The 22,601-nt window shown below is 46.0% G+C and overlaps 1 long non-coding RNA gene across 1 annotated transcript in view; it reads left to right on the top strand.

The window, feature by feature from the left end:
* LOC143984298 (uncharacterized) overlaps positions 1–22,601 on the top strand; it is a 114,508-nt gene that overhangs the window by 56,800 nt on the left and 35,107 nt on the right. The gene's annotated exons all lie outside the window — the stretch shown is intronic.

Raw genomic sequence — 22,601 nt, 5'->3', positions numbered from 1 at the left:
ATCATTGGAAGATGGCGTATCTTTCTACTCTGCAAAGACGCAGGAAATGGCAATGGCTGAACCCTAACATACAAGTTGGAGAGCTCATTCTGCTTAAGGAACAGCAAGCTGAAAGAAACGAATGACCCATGGGACGTATTGTAAAGAGCATTCCTAGTGATGACGGTAAGGTATGTAAGGTAGAGGTGAAGGTTACAAGACAAGGGACTGTAAAGATCTTTTATCAAATTTTCATCAGACCTATCATGGAACTTATTCTGCTTTTGCCCTTTGGAGAATGAACTTGTTTGCCTACGCTGCTGGATCCTACCTGTGACTTCAAGAAGAAAGTGTCTTGAACTTTAGTTGACATAATTTGAAACCTTAAATTAAGAGTTATTGTTATTGCATTATGTGCATGTTCTTTTTATGTCTTTCAGGTCTTTACGACATCCAGCAAATTTCACTGTTTGTTATTTTCAGTTGCATAACTACCATTCTGATGCATATAGTGACATTTACAATGCCAGACAGGGAGTGTACTGCACCAAAGGGGGATAGAAATTACATAGATTGTTCCCTAACCATTTTCTATGGACGTTTATATTTAATTCACATGCTGCCATCTAGTGACCCTTTGTGGTAATGCACTTGTTTTCTTTTTCCCTGATGTTATGACACACTTCCTTTGTATGTAATGCTCCACCCTTCTTTCTGAGATTGTACTTCCTGTGTCATGGATGCAGCTAACAGGCCACATGTAGCAGGGCACATGTATTCTGCGTAGTAAGCTACAGACAATATCATCTTTTGACTGCATAAATACCACAATCTATTCATCTGTTTGTATCCTGTCATCTGCTGTAACCTGATGTTCAGAATAAAAGCACCTTTGTGGATGGAATCGGTATTTAGTGAGTTCAAGCTATCTGATGAGGATTGTCCTCAGTGATTATATCTTATACAGGCCAGGCACAAGGGATAAATACTTCACAACAATTGGAGTCAGAATAATTAAAGCTTGTTTGCTTCTTTCTCCCCTCTGGTGCCATATTTGCCACCTTTCAGTGGGGAGAGGTAACGGGTACCTGTCAAAACGTCCCACTTCCGGGAGACATGGCTGCGGTGAGATGCGGCAAGGTCGCCCAGAAAGTTCGGCCCTTCTTGCTCCACCGCTGGGCCAATTAGGATGGGGGGGTGGGGCTTCGCTTTAAGGTAAAAAATGTTTAGACTTTACAACCACTTTAAATCGACTCCCACCCCCATTCTAACCATATTCTATATACCCTATAAAAGAAAAGATGTCTGTACTTACCTATTCAGAAGTTGCTCTAGTCCAGTCAATTGATCCCTTCAGTGTTGGCTTCAGTGTAGAGGAGAGATTTCCGATAACAGTGGCTGAGCCTGGGCTATGACGGCACCTATAGGCTCACTATGGGGCATCTGTTGATGACTGTCCCACCTTTACATTGAAGCCGGAGCTGGAAGCCAGTCATGTGACCTGACCTTACTATACATAGGCAACACTTTAAAAGCCTTTACAGATTGCCTCTTTAGATTTACAGAGGAGGTCTGGGATGGTCTGGTGCTGGAATTGCAGTCCATAATCAGATTTTGCATGAAAATCAGTGTTTGTGTGCATGACCAAAGCTCACGTTTGCCTTTGCGCACAAGCATGGGAGGAAGGGGGTACTTTAAATTTTTTTTATTATTAATTTATTTTATTTTAATTATTTTTACACTGTTGCTTTAATTTTTTTTTAATCACTTTTATTGCTGACTTGTGTACAGTTTCTACTACACTTCTGGTGGTGTACACAGTACACAATACAGTGCAGCCATAGTACAGTTTCTAATACAGTGCAGGTGGTATACACTAGAGGTGCGCATCTTCACTGGTCTCATGATTAGATTAAATTACGATTATCTGGTCAACGATTCGATTCGATTCCGCAATGCATCACGATGCATCACAAAGCATCACGATTACTGACGAGCTCCCACTTCCGCTTGGCCCGCCTAGGTGGCCCTTCCTCCCTGCAATCTTCTGGGACACATCACAGGTCCCAGAAGATTGCTCGGCTACGCAGGACAGCGCAGTGATACATGCGCAGCTGGCTGTGAAGCTGAAAGATGTCACAGCCGGATGCCCACAGTAGTATTGCCAGCACTGTGGACAGATGGGGAGAGAATGGAGGGTTCGGGTGGCCACGTCACTGGATTGTGGGACAGGTGAGTGTCTTTTTATTAAAAGTCAGAAGATACATTTTTTGTAGCTGCTGACTTTTACTAAACAAAAAATGTACTGGAACTCTGCTTTGAATTGAAAATAACCTCACTCCCTTAAAAAGTGCACTAATCTGGTGCACTACAGGGTACAGGCTTGCACACATACTGCTGCTGGGAGGTCAGGAGGGATTACAACCCACAGCTGACAAATAGCCCTGTGAAGTTCCCTGTACTGTCTCTGTGCTGACAGTTCCCTGGCTTCCCTGTTTGCACCTTCCAGCACACTAGGAGTTAACACAGTGGAATGTGCAAACGGTGAAGCCAGGGAATTGTCAGCACAGAGCATGTACAAGGTGTAAGTAGAGTACAAAACAGATATTGTCACGTACCTTACAATGGAGTCTGACTGCTGGGGGTGGCCTCTTGCGTGTTTCCGGTCTCAACATCCCTGGAAGTGGGGACAGGGAGTGTTGAGGCAGCGAAAGGGTGCAGGTGCCTGCAGATTGAAGATAGAGGATTTAAAACACTGGATCCTCACGGAAGAGATGTAGATGCCAGGATTGGTGGACATGGTCGTTCGTCCACGTGTTCATATTGACGTGTGCATGCGTCCGTTCGTTCCGGAGCTCGTTCGCCTCTGACGGGGACAACGCGCATGGCCCTTGGAACGAAAACAAGCCACTGTCACACGGGAACGGTCATTCACATGGTGAGTTCCCTGACACATATGTACATTCACATCACACAACTTCATTGATACCTTTTTGTATGATTTTAGCTATCGTTTTGCTCATCACACTGCCCCACATATGCAATGCATGGCATCATGGCTACATGCCATGCAGCCATGATGCCATGCATTGCATGTGTGGGGCAGTGATGATGATGAGCAAAACCATAAATCATACAAAGGAATCAATGACATTGTGATGTGAATCAAATAAATCACTATAAGACCTACAAACCATAATTGATTAAATGGCATGGTCACTTTAATGTTTAGGTCCACCCTCATTATTATTTAAAATTACTACAGTCATAATTTGTCATTTGGCATTTTTTTCACTGCAGTAAAGTCCACATGAATGGTGGTGCATCAGGTACATTATATAAACAGCTAGATAGTTATGTCAGGACAGTGAGTGTCTTCAGTTGTACTAGAAGTGTTCCTGATGATGATGATTGATGATGACACTGGCATTGCTAGACAGACATGGACGGTCTATCTCCTGCTGCCCACAGCAGCCTATGGGAGGACTCTCTCTGAGGAGGACAGTATTCTTCTGGGTCTACTTGGCTTGGTTGGGTCTCTCTCCTGCAGTCCTGCTGCCCAGTAGGAGGACGAAGGCTCGGGTCTCCCCCGTAGAAAGACACTGTGAGCCAAGGAGGAAGGCTCTGGGGACCGGGACTCGTTGGAAGTCAGGGACACTAACTTGGTGCGCTGCTCCGGCTCTATGTGTCTGTCTCGTACTCACAGACAGCGCAGTGCGTACACAACGTGAAGCAGGGGATGACGTCAGCGGGAGGCAGGAGGCAAGAAGAGCCAGCGCGGCTTACTCCCAAGGCTCTTCAGCAGCTTTCGGCTCCGTTCGGTCTCAGAGGCGGCGCAAGTGTGACGTCAGTGGAACGTCGATTATTCCAGTCATAGCATCGATGCTGCATTGTGTATGGCTGAATTGCGATGCATCGATGCTACGATTAATTTTAACAGCCCTAGTATACACAGTATCTAATACCACCAAGGCCACCAATGAGAGGCAGACGCTCACAGGCCACTAAAAGAGGGCAAGCAGCCTCTGTGTCTACAGTCAACAGTGGTTGTCATGGACATGGTGCATCCTCTGCGGGTGGCTATAGGGCATGCTTGTCCTTTTTTTCTGCTGATGGCCATGTTATTGAGCCATAACACGCAGAAGAGTTGGTGGAGTGAATAACAAACCCGTCCTCATCCTCCTCAACCTCTTTCATCCAGGCTCAGAGTAGTTTGCCATCCAACGCAGCTGCCAAAGTGACTTATTCCACTGGCTCCTTGTGCACAGTCACTGCTTTCGTAGCCCCACCATCATGCATGGAGAAGTTCTCAGAATTATTCAACCACAGTGTTGGGTACATGCTGCTGGAGGATGCGCAGTGATTTTAGGGCTCCGATGTGGGGTTACCAGGTTGAGGAAGGGAGTAACATGAGCCAAAGGAGAGGGGGTGCCCAAGAAGGGCAAAAAACTGGCATTCATATTTCCCCAGCTGCAGCATACTGCCAAGTTTGCTCCAGTGATGAGGAGGGAGGGAATGATGAGATCCTGACTGTACTTGGGTGCCTGAGAAAAGAGAGGAGGAGGAGGAGGCACAACTCTAATGGGGCAGGATATCCTCTAGGGGGCAGCTTAAGGGCAGCCACCCTATTGCATCACACCTCAGAGCTCCACAGGTGCATGGCACTGCTGACTTTTAAAAGTTCCTTGGTGTGGGTCTTTTTCAACACATGTGCAGCAGATTGCACCGTTGCTGTTTTCAACCTATGTCTGAAGCGGATCAAGCATGGCCAGAACAGCAGCAGCTTGGGCACCACATGCTTGACCAGACATATGATGATGCCATGCAGTCTGTTGGCAACAGCACTTGAAAGACCCACATCAAAGAAAAAGGCAGACTTCTCCTTGCTCCTTATCTGGGATCTTCAACCCTACTATACTTCCAGTCCTCTCAAAAACCTGCACTGAGAGGAATGAAGGTATAGCAATAGATGTCCCAAGTACTTGCAGCCAATCTGCTATCACTACACTACCAATTGATTTTAGCAGGCAAATTTCCCTACCCCAGTTGCTGAACCTTAAAAAGAAATTAGGTCCCAGCCATCCACATGTTCAGCATCTAAATGCTAGCTTGGCCAAATTGCTAGCACTGCAAATGCTGCCTTTTCAGCTGGTAGTCTCTGTCCCTTTTGTGAATTTGTGGAATGCGCTGTACCTCAGTGGCAGGTTCCAAAATGCCATTTCTTTTCATGGAGGGCCACTCCAACTCTGTACCGACATATAGAAGGCAATGTTTTGGCCTTGTTGGACAGGGCGGTCAGCATTAAGGTTCATATTCCTGCTGACTTATGGTCCAGCAGGCATGGGCAGGGACATTACCTTTCCTTCATGACACACTGGGTAACTCTGCTGGCAGCTGGGAAGGATGCACCAGTGGTGCTCCGTAAGCATTCAAGGTGCTAGGCAAGCAGTCTGCCTAGGGAACAGAAGTCACACTGGGGCCAAGATTCTGTCAGCTCTGCAGGGGCAGGCTCAGAGATGGTTGGTGCCACCCCAGCTTCAGCCAGCAATGGTTGTATGCGACAATAGCACAAACCTTCTCTCTTCCTCCAACAGGGACACTTGACCCATGTTCTATGTTTGGCACATGTCCTGAATTTGGTGGTGCAGCGGTTCTTGAGCAGGTACCCAGGCTTACAGGATCTCCTGAGGCAGGCCAGAAAAGTCTGTGGTGGTTCCCACCGGTCATACAATGCCAGTGCTCGGCTGGCTGACATTCAAAGGGAATGCAACCTGCCCACAAACAGCCTCATTTGTGAAATGCACACCAGGTGGAACTCAACATTGGCAATGCTGCAGCGGCTACACACACAACAAAGGGCCATCAATGAGTAACTGTGCAAGTATGGCACCAGGACAGGGTCAGGGGAGCTTGGCTTCATTTCACCACGCTAGTGGCTACTGATCAAGGATGCATGCACTGTCCTGTCACCACTTGAGGAGGTCACAAGGATGGTGAGCAGTGACAATGCATGCATCAGTGACATTGTCCCTCTAGTGTTCCTGTTGGAGCACGCGGTTCGTGGAATCATGGACAGGACACTTGAGGTAGAACAGCGGGAGGAAGAGGAGGACTTCCTTACCTCTCAAGGCCCCCCTTATCCAGATAGCATTCCTGCGGGCCTGCCAAACACACAGAAAGAAGAGGAGGAAGAGGATTGTGTCAGCATGGATCTAGAGGATAACACTCAGCAGCAGTCTTGAAGGTATGTTTTCAGTCCCTAGAAACCCAAGGAGTTGTACGTGGCTGGGAGGAGGTAGTTACGGATCATGTAATCCTTAGTGACCAAGAGGACTCAGAATCAAATGCTTCTGCAAACTAACACTGCATGGCCTCCCTAATTCTGCAAAGCCTGCAAAAGCACCCTAGGATTTGTGGTATCAAGGAGAGGCATTACTGGCTGGCAACCCTTCTTGATCCACGTTACAAGGGTATGGTTGCAGAACTCATCCTGCCTCTGCAGAGGGAACAGAGCATCAAACATCATCAGGGGGTTTGAAGAAAGGTTTGTGCAATGCATTTCTAGACCCTGGGAGGTTACAATTTCCTAGTGCTGGACAACGTGTTGCTGAGGCTACGTTCAGTCAGAGGAAGAGTGGTGGAGAAGGTAGCCAGCTGACCAATGCTTTTTAACTATTTTTTAGTCCTCAGCGCCAAGGTCTGATCAGTTCAAGCAACCATCACCAGCATCTGCATTACATGGTGCAGGAATATCTAGTGGCAAGAGTAGACTTGGAGACCTTTCCAAAAGAGAATCCACTGGGATACTAGGTCTTGAGGATGGACCACTGGCCTGTCCTGCATCCAGCATTCTTTCTGAACGCACATTCAGTACTGCTGGAGGGTCTGCAAAGGATCAAAGAGTGCACCTGTCCACAGGTTAAAGAAATATTTAATGTTTATTGTTTCACTTTAAGCATTATTAATATCACTGCTCCCGAAAAAAATGGCCATTTTTAAAACTTTTTTTTGCATTGATACATGTCACATAGGGCAGGACCCGGATCCTCAAACACTTTTTATGGCAATAACTTGCATATAAGCCTTTAAAATTATCACTTTAGATTTTTCATGTTTCCAAGTAAATTGAAAGTGATGTCATGTCATCGCTTTCAGGTTACTATTACGAACAGCTATTCAAAGCCAATCCTAGCCTTGCTTGGCTGTCTGGCGAGCCGGCGAATGCGCCCATGTTCAGTCAGAATCGTCGACCTGTCAGATTCTAGGTACTGGAAGTAACGCTCTGTCACTACACCGCGACAACCATCTTGGTACACCTCTAGTGTTAGACATTCCATATATAGTTGGTATTTCTCATATATATATATATGTATGAGTATACTATTCATGAATGATTTTTTATTTATTTATCTTTAGCCATGTTGTTTTACATCATCATTATACATATGTCTGCAATTTTCTATATTCATGCCATCTGTAATGATCTATTGTTAATGTTATATTTTCTGGACATGTTTCTATGTCATCCTGGTCCGCTGTTCCTTCAATTTCCGTGGCCACGATCAGGCTCTGAGCATCTATTTAAACTGCCATTGTCAACATACAACATGTTGGACCAGTAGAAGGAGATGTGTGCTCTGAACGCGTAGCCTAGTTTTCAGTCCTTCCTTCGATCGAGGCCTGCCCACCATGTGGCATCATTTCCCTCCATGCGGTTTACGCCAGGCAGCTTGGATTCCCTGTACTTCCTGGTAGCCTCCTAACACCATCTGGATGCCGGGGAATTACAGATAAAAGGCATCCCTCAAGGAGGACGTTTTTTATCACAGACATGCTCATGAATTCTACTATCTTGTAAGTTGCACTTCTTAGAAGTAAAATGTTTGAAAACCTTGTTCTCGTCTGGCCTGATGTTACTAAAGGGGTATAATGCAAATAACTAGCAAATATAGTCTACAGCAGGAGTAGGCAACCTTAAAGCAGTGGAGTTCTACCTGAATAATATGGGAGATCACCGGGCACAGTGTTTTAATTGCCGTACTATGCTGCACTATGACACTCAATTTTGCCAAAGAATGGTGCCATGCAAGGAGTTTGGTTTGATTGTCAGGATGGAAGCCTGTGGTTGTTTCTCATGTGCCCCCACAGATCATCTTCCCTTCAGCCTCTGGCCGGCGTTCTTGCCAGAGTGCCAGCTGTCCCAAAGAAGGCGTCTGCTGGCTATTTAATGAGACCCACTGTAAGGCCCAATTCACACCTGAGCATTTTGTAGTCTGAAGCTGGAAGCTTCAAAACGCTGGAGGGGAAAAAATAAATTCTTCTCTATGGAGATGTTTCATATCTCCACTCCAAAATGCCTGAAGCCAGAAGCTCCAACAAGTTTAGGAACTTATTTTTAGGCAGATTTTGAGTTTTTCTGCTTTTTAAATTGGTGACCTTTTGACCTGTACAAAATCGTGGAATTTTTTTTCAAAAATGCAGTAAAAACCACAACAAAATAAAATCGCACGACTTTCTGCCTGAAAACACTACGCTCAGGTGTGAATGGGGCCTAAGTGGTACACTGTGTGCCAATTTAAGCAAGAGTACCTGCTTTGCAGAAGAGCTCACCCAGCCATCCAATGCTTTAAGAGGAGTAAACAGCCACCTCCTAAGCCCTGTGCCAAGCTTGACTTTTCTAAGCTCGAGGACACAGTGAACGTTTTAAAGATGCCTCAATGGCTAGGCCAGTATCCCCTCAATTGGGAAACTTTGATCTTGAGGGATGGGCATGACTGTGGATTCTGAATCCCCTTCTGGATCCACCTTCTTACGAACCTACCATGGCGGGGAATTTGAAGTCTGCTGTTCAACTTGAACACGTTGTGGCTGAGAAGCTCTGGAGAGAGCTGGAATTGGGGCATATGATGGGCTTGTTTGATTTTCCCCCTTTTCAGAATCTTAGAGCTTCACCTCTTGACGTTTTTCCCACAAGGAGGAGGGAAAATTCCACCTCATACACCAACCTTTCCTATCTTTCTAGCTCTTCAGTGAACAACGGAATTAATAGGAAAGAATCCAAGGTTCAATACGCCTCCTTTGACAAAGCACTCCACCTGGTTAGATCTGCTGGTCATTTGCCTTTCGGGTCATCTGCATGGGGAAGGCCTTTTTTAGACATCAATTGTGGGCTACGTAGGGCGTGGTTGCCCACCATCATTATGTCCGTATAACCAAACCATTGCAGGATGACTTGGAAATCTGGTTATCCTTTCTCCAGTCATACAATGGTCATTCTTCTTGGCTGCTGGAGGAGGTACTGAATGCACAGCTGGAGAATTAAACTGATGCCAAGTCTCCTGTGGTTTTCGTGCTTTCATTCAAGAGGAATTGTCTGCTGAGACTTGGCTGGCCTCATGGGCCTGCATGGACCTGTTGTGCAACCTCACCTTGTTGGAGCTTTTACCGATAATTATCATCATAGAGCTGTGGGGCGAGAGGTTGCACAACCGGCAGGTGGTTTTCTGGTCTGACAACATGAGTGTAGTTCTCGTCATCAACCAGCTTTCTGCTAGATCAACTCCGGTTGTGTCTTTGCTGCATTTTCTAGTACTTAGATGCTTGCAGTTTAACATATGGTTTAAAGAAAAGCATGTTCCTGGGGAAGCTTATAATATTCCTGATGCTCTCTCTTGACCGATTTCTTTCCCTGGCTTTGTTGGCATCCTCGGAAGACATTCCCTGTCTGACCTATTCGTGGAACCTCATTTACGAGACTCTTTAGAGCTCCTCCAGGGATCACTGTCCCCAAGGACGTGGATATTGTACTTCCGGGTCTGGAAAGAATGGGTGCAGGTATTGTGCAGTGAGTTTTACATTACATTCCCCCAGGATAGATGCCTGGCTTTGTTTTCCTACCTCATGTATTTGATCTAGAAGGGCTCAGCGGGCTCAACAGAGTGTCCACCTTGTCCTTTTGGTTTAGGCTCCATGGTGGGAAAGACATCACAAAGGAGTTCCCTGTTCGGCGGGTGTTGCAAGGTTGGAGATGCTCTACCCAGGCCCCAGATTCACGAAGACCAGTTTTGCTCCATATTCTCATATCCTCTCGCTGTTGCCTTTTGAATCAGCGAGTTGGTTTGCAAATCCAGATCCTCTTCTGGCTGTGTCAGGTCCAAGGACATGATTATCTCTGAGCACTGCATTTCTGTGTTACTGTGTACCCCAAAAATGGACAGCTGCAGTAAGGACAGGCGCGTAGTGTTATACACTTACAAGGTCCTTTTTGGCTCAGTCTTGTTGGTCTCATATTTTATGTCCGTCCGCCCCCCATCCCTTATTTACCTTGTCATTTGGTTGGAAACTGTGTGTTTATTTATTTGGGCTCAGGACATTCCTGGTCTATACTTGGAATGTGAAGGTTAATGCACAGGTTTCTAAGGTTGTTCAGAGAATAGGGAGGATCATTGTCCGGCACAGGGATTTGGAGGGTGCGAATGGTCATCCATTGAGACCAGATGGTGTTCACCTCAATTATGTTGGCCTGGATATTTTTCACCTTGATCTTCAGTATGGTGTCAAACTGGTGGTCGCTGCGGTGGGGCGATTGTTTGCTAATACTGACGTGCGGGTGGCATTTTTTTTACCTTGCCAGCATTTAAAGTCACTGTAACGAGCTATGCCCTTGATTAGAAGTTGGAATTAGTCTGTCTGTCCAGCACTTATGGTAAGGACAGGCCCCCTTTGGAGTTTTACTAGTTCACGTTAAAGCGTTCTCACGGTACAACTGTGACTGGCACTGGTTAAATGTGTTTACCCGTTCTGTGTTAGAAGTTAAATAAAGCTGTGGCCTTGCCCTTCTCCAACTTAATGGTTGCAAGTGTGGTTTCTTGTGTGGGGGGGGGCAAGGGGTTGTTCATTATGTTAATAGTTGTTTTTTTTTCCTGCGCCTATGCACCCTTAGCAGTCATGTCTTTTGATCTTTGCATTAACACTGTTAGCAACTTGTCCATGTGTAAGGAACTGAAGTCTTCCTGCTGTGTACTCAGTGACTCTCGTGCAAATGCTCGGAGGAATTGCCAGCAGTTTTCCTGGAAACTGGGTACCACTTTATAATTGAGCTTTGGAGATGGATGTAGTATCACTGATTCTGGTAAAAAGACACAAAGGGATCTTTACAGGAAAGTGCTGCAATCTCCAACATCCTTCTGTCTGAGGCAACTACTGTCAGAGGAACTAGTTTTACCACTAGGAACCACAATGGAAATTAAGCTACTGCAGCAAAGGCCTATACTAGTGCTTTCAGAACCAAGTCCATGTCCCATGAAGGAAACAAGGATTTCCTTGGTGGTCATATACGAATTACTGCCTGCATGAAGCATCTGGTCAATGGCTTTTCCACCCAACTGCAGCCTGAACAAGAGGATAAAGGAAAAGACCTGTATTGTGCCGCCCTTATAAGAGACAGTGTAGGAATACAGGGATTTCAGTATGGGGCTGTTCACGAAAAGATCATGCTCTATGCGGACGATATGCTGCTTTTCCTGGACGACCCCAGCCAGTCCCTGCCGCAGGTGATGACCATAATAGAAAAGTTTGGAAGGTTCTCCGGTTTGACCATTAACTGGTCTAAGTCGGCCATGTTGATGTTGGATGGAGGAGAGGTGGCGGTCCCAGAGTCCTGCCCAGTGCCAGTAGTGACTAGTTTTAAATACTTGGGGGTACAAATAACGTCCAAAGTAGGGGACTACTGCTCAGTGAACATATGCCCACTGTTGTCGAGATTCCGGGACAGGATAAATACATGGAACACCCTTAGGATGTCCCTGGCCAGGAAGGCCAATCTTATAAAAATGATTTTAATGCCCCAATTGCTCTATTTCCTCCACAACTCACCGGTTGTAATACATTAAAAAAATTTCAGAGTAGTGAATACGCTATTTCGGAAGTTGTTGTGGAACACAAAGCCCCCTAGGATCAAGTTGGAACAGCTGCAGCGCTCCAAGGACAGCGGAGGGTTGGCGGTACCCAACCCTTGGCTGTACTATGTTGCGGCCCAGTTGCAACATTTGGTGGGCTCCATGTCGCATGAACTGGCGGGCTCCTCAGCCAGGCTGCTGCTTCATGCGTCAGGGGCAGAGACCGTCCCTATGGGACTGGAGGCCCAGATGTTTAAGGGCTCCAATAAACTAACCCCTACGCTGTCCATGATACAAAAAATTATGGAACAAGAGTAGACAGTTGCAGGGGGTGCAGGGATTCACGTAATATACTCCGATATGGGGTAATCATACGTATGTAGAGATCGCTAAAATACAGCCTGACCCTCGATGGAGTGCCCATAATGTAAAAATGCTGTCCCATATATTTCAGGATGGAAAGCTTCTCTCCTTTGCAGTCATGCAGCATAAATTTAACCTTACAGAGGCTATGATCTTTCCCTACTTGCAGCTAAGGCACACGGTGGCCGTGCAGGGGGACTCGGGAGAATGGGTATTGTCGCCTACCTCGTTGTACCATGCGTTGCACTCTGCGGACGGCACGAAGGGTATAATCTCACAATGCTATCAGATGCTGCTGGCGCGGCACCTGTGTGACCACCCGTGCAAAGCACTGCCACTTTGGGAAAAGGATGTAGGTACACTCACGGGTGAGCAGTGGGAGGAGGCCATGCAGGCCATCACCTACTGTTCACTGAATGTGGCACAAAAAGTCTCACAACTTTATATCACACTGAGAGCGCATTACACACCGGTTAGGCTGTGTAGGATGGGTGGGACGGCTGACCCCCTGTGCGGTAGGTGCAGGCAACACGAGGGGGATCTTATCCACCTCATGTGGCGCTGCCCCAAGCTCCACAGATATTGGAAGGAGGTAGTGGACACTGTCAATATGGTGTTTCACACGCAGATACCTTTGGATCCCATATGTTGTATTCTAGGGGTACTGGAGGATGTGGTTTCTTTGGAACCAATCAGGGTGGCGGTCTCCAGGGCGCTATTCCAGGCTAGGAAACTTATTTTGCTGGGCTGGAAATCTGCGGAACCCCCAGCAGTGGCGACCTGGATAACCCATATGGGCAGGACCCTTATCATGGAGAAATACATCTATCAGCACAGGGGATGCCCGGGAAGGTTTGAGCGCCTGTGGTCACATTGGCTGGATACACCTGGGCTAAGTCCAAACAAATTAATATTGTCCAGATTACTGTAAGATGTGTGGCAAAGGGCGGACAAGGGATGCTTAGTCCGGAAATGTTATACCTGCTGGGGAACTTTGTGCGATCATGGGGCGGAGGGAGGAAGTCCTGGGCTGATGTATTGCCTGTCTGTACATTGACAATTGTGTATCAAGCGGATGTAACTGTGCACTGGAAATTGTTGTATACCTGTAACTTCAATAAACACCTTTTTTGATTTAAAAAAAAGACCTGTATTGTAATGGAGTTGTATGCCAGACCAACCTACTGACTGCAAAAAAGTCCAGGATATTGGCTAAAGCTGGGGAAACAAGAGAAAAATATTTTTCTAAGCAAACAGAACAAACTTCCAGCCATATGTAGCGTTCAGCTTGTGGTCACACCGAGTATATTTAAAGTAGTGCAACTTCAACCACTACTTCAGCACTACTTCAGGACTACTTCTGTGAGATTGATAACGATTTGATAAGACTTTAGTGCTACTTCAGTGCTCTCCTCTCTGGAGATGAGATGCTTGAGAGGGGATATCATTTCAATATACAAATACTATACTGGTGCCCCCACAATAGAGATATAACTCTTCCGCAAAAGGGAATTTAAAAAGACACACGGCCATTCACTAAAATTAGAAGAGAAGCGGTTTAACCTTAAACTGCATAGACGGTTTACTGTAAGAGCAGTAAGGATATGGAATTCTCTTCCACAGACATTGGTTTCAGCAGGGAGCATAGATCATTTAAAAAAACTATTAGATTGGCAGCTGAACGGCCATAACATACAGGCATATACAATGTAATACTGACATAAAAGCACACACAAGTTGGACTTGATAGACTTGTGTCTTTTTTCAACCTCACTTATGTAACTATGTAACTTCAGTGAGAGGGGCTGTTCATGTCGCATTGGGGAACAGTGATGTTATGAACAAAAGTTTAACTAGCAAAGGGTTAATATTTAACTTCTTTCAGGGCACATGTAGTGCTGATATAGTCACAGGTACGATTTGCAACACGATTTAAATTATAGTCCATGGCAGTGAAATGTTGCTGAAGTCCTGAAAAAGTAATATATGAATTACTTCTCAAATCATACTACTTGATATTTTATCTACTAAGACACTGCCATAGAAACACATTAGATGCTACTTCAGGTATGATTTGTAAATTGTATGTCATGAATGAAGTCGTACTGGTGTGACCGAGGGCTCATACATTATCTTGTAGCCTTCACCAAGGTCTGAACCACCTTGGATGAGAATCACTTCACCTCTAAGCTGTCCGATTCAACAGTCAGTCTAATAAGAGCCTTACTGGATTGGGCTGCTGCAATTGGTATAAAAGATATTGTTTGACCATAAACGGGCCTCCTCAGCAGGTGGAAAGCATCTGTATGGTACAAACGTTTTCTGTCCAAATTTTCAGAAGAAATTTCATAATCAAGGACACTTGAGGAAGACAAAGACCAATGGAAAAACCCATGGCACTGTAAACCCATCTTCTATCACTTCACCTTTGCCCCTTGTTGCAAATACTGGAAACTGCGTAGTCAGTGGAATCTCTGTGAGCACTACCGCTGGAATTCCTCATACTGCCAATACTAGTACTCATTGTTGGAAAATAATCTGCCTAACTGATCCGTTAGTGGATTCTGCTTTCCCAGAAAGTAGACTGCTGTTAACTGCCTGTAAGCAGCTCTCCCCCCAGTGAAAAGTTTCTGTTGCAAAACATAACAGAAAGACTCTTGGTGCCATCTTGGCGGGCAATTTAGGCTACTCTTGCCTTGTTGACAATCATCAACTTCACTCTGGCCCCCTTGGAGGAAGCACCTGAAAGGCTTGCAATGCTAGAAAAAAAAACTGCCTTCCATTTAAGACAGTCAGAGCATTTGCATTCCACCATGCTCCAATGGCCTTGCACCTGTCTCCTCTGACTGGAGACAGACTAACATCAGACATCATAATTATTCCATCTCCTGGGATGAGAAGCACGCTCCAAAAGAGGCACACTGGTGATGTGCAGAACTCCAGTTCTAATTCTTGAAGACAAAAAGACCTTCTGATCCATAGACAGCCCATCTCATTGAGTGACCAGTTAAATTGAAATGCCCCAATGTGCCACCTGGCCCAAGGCACCACGGGATTGGCCTCTGTAAAAGGTCCCAAAGGGGATAAATGCTGTCTCCATGACACTTCGTATTCTTTTAACTTCAGAAATTTTACAGTTTAAAAAAAACACTTGACTTATTCAGGTATGAAATACTACTCCAAGATCCTTCAAAGATTAAGAAGGGGTTAAAGAGGAAGTAAAGTGCACCAGGTGGGTTATGCCATAATGTACTAGTATGCACAGTATATTAGTACATTATGGCAGACTTGGTATTCCCCAGCACAGCGTTGGGACCAATCCAGCAGGCCCCCGAAGCTTCCATCTCCGTATGGTCTTCCCTCTGTGTAGGTGCAGGTTCCACTTGAATTGAGTGCAGGTTCCACTTGAATTAAAGGCTATTTCTTAACATCACAGTTAACACTGTTGCTGGTCAACAGGCAAAAACCTGTTCTGGGGCTTTTTCAATGCGTTTTGCCATGTTAAAGATGTGTTCCATAAAGAAAAAATGCAGCATGTTCAGCTTTAGATGACTGTACTGAAACACACTGCACTGGTGTGAAGTAGGCTATTGGAATCCATTATAAACACCGTTCATGCATTTTTGACTCAGAATAAAATCCATTGGACTGCATCTGGTGTGAACCAGCCTTAAGGCTGCTTACACACGGGTAGGCGGGTGTTTATGTTAAAACGATGCCAGTTTTAGCTGTGCTTTACCCTCTTTTTAGCAGCAATATTCGTCCGCTAGTGGGGCACTTTTAACTTCTGCTAGCGGCCGAATAAAGGGTTAAATGCGCCCATGCTGTGCAGGCGCTTTGGCAGTGATGCCCTTTAATTTCAATGGGCAGGAGCAGTGGAGGAGCGGCCATTTTTTCAATGACTTTTATCTGTATTGCCGGGACCAACAATTCATTATAGAGTACATTTAAATTACCTTAAATTTTCCTTTAGAAGTGTCAAATTGTGCAGGGACTGTTCTAAACATGGGAAAACGCACCACTTTACAGGCATACTATAGACACCCCCCATGTACGAAATTTAACGGAATATTTCAATTTTATTGTTTCACTTTAAGCATTATTAAAATCACTGCTCCTGAAAAAATGTCCGTTTTTAAAACTTGGGGCCCGGGTCCCCAAACACTTTTTATGACAATAACTTGCCTTTAAAATGATTATTATTCATGTTCGTGTCCCATAGACTTTAACGGTGTTCATGTGTTCTGACAAATTTTTTGCCTGTTTGGCATGTTCTGGTGCGAACCGAACCAGGGGGAGTTCAGCCCCTTCTCTATGTCCCAGTGTGAAAACACTCTGGTTTTACACTGGGACTGCAGGGGAGGGTTTTTCAGGCGCTTTACAGGTGCTATTTTTATCCTGAAAAACACCTCAGTGTAAAAGGGGTCTTAGTACACTTTCCAATCCATAGAATCCCTAAAGGCAAAAAGACACTTGCCCACCAGATGCTGGAGGGCCCCATCCACTCCATTCCTGGAAGTGCGTTGCGTAACCACTTGCCGACCTGTACTTCACTTCCCGCAATAGATACTGGGGGCACACGCACACCGTCAGATGCGCTGATTAAGGGGGAGCCAATCAGCGAGTCCGGTGGATCCGATGTCCGCCGGCCACCTGCGATCATTCCTGAGAGAGGCAGAACGGTGGTCTGCCTATGTAAACAAGGCAGATTGCCATTCTGACAGGGGATAGAGATTGAGATTGAGATAGAGATTGGTGTTCCTGCTTAGCAGGAACACTGGTCTCTGTTTTCACCCAGTCAGAGCAACCCCTACATAGTTCGCAAGTACCAGCTAGGCACACAGTTAACCCTTTGATCACCCCTGATGTTAACCCCGTTCCTGCCAGTGTCATTAGTACAGTAACAGTGCATATTTTTAGTATTGATCACTGCTATAATGTCACTAGTTCCCCAAAAAAGTGTCAAAAATGTTGCAGCCCCACTAAAAATCGCTGATCGCCGACATTACTAATAAAAAAAAAATATATATATATATAAATATATATAAAAATGCCATAAAAATATCCCACAGTTTTTAGGTGTGATAACTTTTGGGCAAACCAATCAATATATGCTTATTGGGAATTATTTTATTAAAAATATGTAACAGAATACACATTGGCCTAAATTGATGAAGAAATTTAATTATTTTACATTTTTTATTGGATGTGTTTTATAGCAGAAAGTAAAAAAAAATATATTTTTTCAAAATAGCTTTTTTTTGTTTATAGCGCAAAAAATAAAAACCACTGAGGTGATCAAATACTAACAAAAGAAATCTCTATTTGTGTGAAAAAAAGGAATACATTTTATGCCATATCACAAAAAATGGTAAAACCTTCCAGGGCTGAAGTGATATAAGTGATTGTGAAATCTCACTTAAAAAAAAATAAAAAAATAACAAACATGTTATACTTACCTCCTCTGTGCAGTTGGTTTTGCACAGAGCAGCCCCGGATCCTCCTCTTCTCGGGTCCCTCTGTTCTGCTCCTGGCCCCTCACCCCTCACCCCTGACGAGTGCCCCCATAAACCAACAGCTTGCTTTGGGGGCACCCATGCCGAGTCAGAGCTCTGCATATCCATTAAGACACAGAGCCTCGACCCAGCCCTGCCCCCTCTCTCACCGATTGGCTAACTGACTGCAAGGTCACCTGAGGCCAGGTGACAGATGCACACCATTGGGGTCAGGAGTGCAAAGGTTGTAGACCCCTTTGGCTGACTGCTGCGGATGGAACTCTGGGTGGTTCAGGAAAGCAGGTCCACTGGAGCCCCACCACAGATCCCACTGGGAGCTAGAGCATAAGATTTCCCAGGGCATGGAGTCTAAGCCCTTGTACATACGGTTGGAACTTCTGACGGAAACGGTCCGATCGGATTATATTGTCAGAAAATCCGATCGTGTGTGGGCTCTATTGGACTTTTTCCATCAGTAATTCCAACGGAAAAAATTTGAGAGCATGAACGTCATCACGTTCTGAACGATTGGATTTTCTGCCAACTTTGTCCGACCGTGTGTATGCAACACCAGTTTCGGACAAAATCCGTCGGAAAAAATCTGACGGATTTTGTGGTCAGAATTTCCGACTGTGTGTACAAGGGCTAAGAGCCAGCAGGTGTTCACCACAGCCTCTAGTGGTGAGGATGGACTGCGCTGCAACTGGCTCCAGCTCACGGCCCCCAGGGTCTCCCAGCTCACGGTAGGCTACAGGAGGATAGAGAGGAAGCAGCAGCCCAGGAAAACAAGGGATAGTCAGGAGATAAGCCAAAGGTCGGGGCAACTAGTAGACAAGGATAGACAGAGAACATGCCAAAGGTCAGGGTAACAAGCAGGCAGGGATAGTGAAAGAACAAGCCAAGATCGGTAACAGAAACAGACGTAGAGCACATGGCAAGCAGGTTAGAGAGGAAGCAGCAGCCCAGGAAAACAAGGGATAGTCAGGAGACAAGCCAAAGGTCGGGGGCAACTAGTAGACAAGGATAGACAGAGAACATGCCAAAGGTCAGGGTAACAAGCAGGCAGGGATAGTCAAAGAACAAGCCAAGATCGGTAACAGAAACAGACGTAGAGCACATGGCAAGCAGGAGACAGGAAACCAAACACACAATATTGCTTGGGAAAGGCAGGCTTGGACAGCACAGTGTTAAATAGTGTATCCTGTAGAGGCTAGGGTGGAGCCACGCTGAGGGAAGATTACTTAAACATGCAGGTGTGGGAATGCAGGCCAAAGGCTGATACACAGACCAGAGGTAAGCAGACAGACAGGTAGGTATTACTGGCGATTAGGATGAGCTGAACAGTTCGCACCGGAACTTTTGAATGGACCGAAAATTTGTGCGAATTTTAGAACCCCATTGAAGTCTATGGGACTCGAACATTCGAGATAAAAAGTGTTAATTTTAACATTAACAGTATAATATTCCAGATATTGTCCTAAAAAGGGTTTGGGGACCTGGCTCCTGCCCCAGGGGACATGGGTCAATGCCAAAATGGTTTTTAAAAACAGCGTTTTTTCTGGACCACTGATTTTAATAACGATTAAAGTGAAAAAAGTGAAATATTCCTTTAAATATCGTGCCTGGGGGGTGTCTATAGTATGCCTGTGAAATGGCACGTGTTTCCAGTCTTTAGAACATTCCCTGCACAAAATGACATTTAACGGAAAAAAAGTCATTTAAAACTGCTTGCGGTTTTAATGTAATATCTGGTTCCGGCAATATGGATAAAAATCATTGAGAAAAATGGCATGGGTAGCCCCCCTGCCCATTAATAGCCCCTTTGGGTCTTGTACGGATATTAAGGGGAACCCTGTACCCAAATAAAAAAAAGGAAAGGCGTGGGGCCCCTAGGCCCTATATACTCAGAACAGCAGTATACAGGCGGTGCAAACAAGAAAGGGACTGTGTAGGTTTGTTGTGTTAAGTAGAGTCTGTTTGTAATTTTGAACTGGTACATTTTGAAAGTGTAGCTCCAGTCAAAAAATCTATTTTTAAGCTTTTGAGAAAATATGGGAAGGGTTATCACCCCTGTATAGTTTTTTTGACCGTCCGTCTTTTTTCATCTCACTTCCTGTTGTCTCCTTCCGTTTGCAAGTAGGAGGCGTTTGTAAGTTGGATGTTTGAAAGTAGGGGCCTGCCCTATATGCTCTGCAGAAATGACAGAACAAGGTGTTGGTGTTGCCACAACACTGTAAGCCCTCAAAGTGACTCTTGGTGGGCGCTGGAGCACCCTGCTGTGAACGATTATATCAAGAATTGTAATTACATGCCATTGTTGAACAGTGGTAGAAAAATTGGGCCTTTGGTGGTTGTGGTGGTGGTGCTGGTGCCACAACACTATAAGTCCTCACAGTTACTCTCGGTGGGCACAGGAATGAGCCCTGCTGTGAAATATTATATCAAGAATTGTAATTATATGCCCCTGTTAAACAGGGGCTGAAAAATTGGGCTTAGGCACTGCTTGCTGGTGCCACAACATGGAAACCTCTCCCAGAAACTCTAGTTGGAGTGCAGGAATGAGCCCTGCTGCAAAGCATTGCATCAAAAATTGTATTAAATGCCCCTGTAAAACAGGGGCTGAAAAATTGGGCTTATACACTGCAACCTCTACCATATACTCTAGTTGTAGTGCAGGAATGAGCCCTGCTGCATAGCATTGCATCAAACATTGTATTACATGCCCATGTTAAACAGGGGCTGAAAAATTGGGCCTATACACTGCAACCTCTACCATATACTCTAGTTGTAGTGCAGAAATAAGCCCTGCTGCAAAGCATTGCATCAAAAATTGTAATTACGCGCCCCTATTAAACAGGGGCTGAAAAATTGGGCCTTAAGCACTGGTGCTGGTGCCACGACACTGCAACCTCTCCCATATACTCTATTTGGAGTGCAGGAATGAGCCCTGCTGCAAAACATTGCATCAAAAATTGTAATTACACGCCCCTGTTAAACAGGGGCTGAAAAATTGGGCTGGTGGCATCACCCAGAACCAAAAATGTTCTTCCAAGATATCAGCAGGATCATTGAGGAGGAAGAGGATAGTCAGTCAACATAACAGGACAGTCACTCAGCATCAGCATAGGCAGTCTTGAAGGAATGTGACATTTCAAAAAAAATTATTCGGTTACATCAGCTTCAGGTGCTTGGTAGCTGGTGGTGATCCAAGACTGATTTATCTTTATGAAGGTCAGTTGATCAACTGAGTCGGTGGACAGGCACACCATGTGATCCGCTACAAAGCCACCAGCAGCACTGAAGGTACGTTCCGAAAGAACACTGGATGCAGGACAGGCCAGTAGCTCAATTGCATACTGTGCAAGCTCTGGCCAGTGATCCATCCTCAAGACCCAGTAAGCCAGAGGATTTTCGGTGGGAAAGGTGTCCAAGTCTGACCTTGCCCCTAGGTATTCCTGCACCATGTAAATCAGACGCTGGCGATGGTTGCTGGAAGGGATCATACCTTGGGGCTGCGGACTAAAAAATTGTCTGAACGCATCGGTCAGACGGCCACCTTCTCCACCGCTCCTTCTGACTGAAGCCTAAGCCATGTCCAGGACCAGGAGTTTGTAACCTCCCAGTCTCTGGGAAAGCGTTGCACAGACCTTTGTGCAAGGCCTCCCGGAGATGTCTCATCCTCTGCTCCCTCTGCGACGGCAAGATAAGGTCTGCAACCTTACCCTTGTGACATGGATCAAGGAGAGTGGCCAGCCAGTAATGGTCCCTCTCCTTGATCCAAAGAATACGAGGATCCTTCCGCAGGCTTTGCAGGATCAGGGAGGCCATGCAGCGTAGGTTAGCGGAGGCATTTGGTTCGGAGTCCTCTGGGTCACTAAGGACAACATGATCCGCAGCCACCTCTTCCCAGCCACGTAGAAGTCCACAGGTTTCTTGGGACTGTAAATCATCCCTACAAGGCTGCTGATGCTGCATGCCAGGCTCCACCTCCATGCTGACACAATCCTCCTCCTCCTCCTCTTCCTGTGTGATGGGTGGGACAGCAGGAACACTGTCTGGATAAAGGGGGCCTTGAGAGGCAAGGAAGTTCTCCTCTTCCTGCCTCTGTTCCGCCTCAAGTGCCCTGTCCATTATTCCACGCAGCGTATGCTCCAACAGGTGGACAAGAGGTACAGTGTCACTGATGCATGCACAGTCACTGCTCACCATCCTTGTGGCCTCCTCAAACGGTGACAGGGCAGTGCATGCATCCCTGATCATGCCCCACTAGTGTGGTGAGAAAAAAAATGAGCTCCTCTGACCCTGTCCTGGTGCCGTAATCGCACAGGTACTCATTTATGGCCCTCTGCTGCGTGTGCAGCTGCTGCAACATGGCCAACGTTGAGTTCCACCTGGTGGGCATGTCACATATAAGGCGGTTCTTGGGCAGGTTCAACTCCTTTTGGAGCTCAGCCAGCCGAGCACTGGCATTAAATGATCGGTGGAAATGCAAATAGACTTTCCTGGCCTGCTTTAGGAAATCCTGTAAGCCCGGGTACCTGCCCAAGAACCGCTGCTCCACCAGGTTAGGGACGTGAGCCACACAGGGCACATGGGTCAGTTGTTCCTGTCGGAGGGCGGAGAGGAGGTTGGTGCCAGTGTCACAAACCACCATTCCTGGCTTAAGCTGGCATGGCATCAACCATCTCTTGGCCTGCCCCTGCAGAGCTGACAAAATATCTGCCCCAGTGTGGCTCCTGTCCCCCAAACAAACCAGCGCAAGCACGGGATGGCATCTTTTTGCCTGCGTACTTGCGTATCCCCTTGAACGCCTATGGAGCACCCCTGATTCCGAGGACAGAGCACTGGAAGAGGCCATGGAGGAAGA

The sequence above is a fragment of the Lithobates pipiens genome, unplaced genomic scaffold (genome assembly GCF_037356315.1).
Source record: "Lithobates pipiens isolate NorthernLeopardFrog02 unplaced genomic scaffold, aLitPip1_a1.2 Scaffold_16, whole genome shotgun sequence".
Taxonomy (NCBI): Eukaryota; Metazoa; Chordata; class Amphibia; order Anura; family Ranidae; genus Lithobates; species Lithobates pipiens.
Note: the sequence above shows the minus strand (reverse complement) of the source record. Positions and strands in the feature narration are given on the sequence as shown.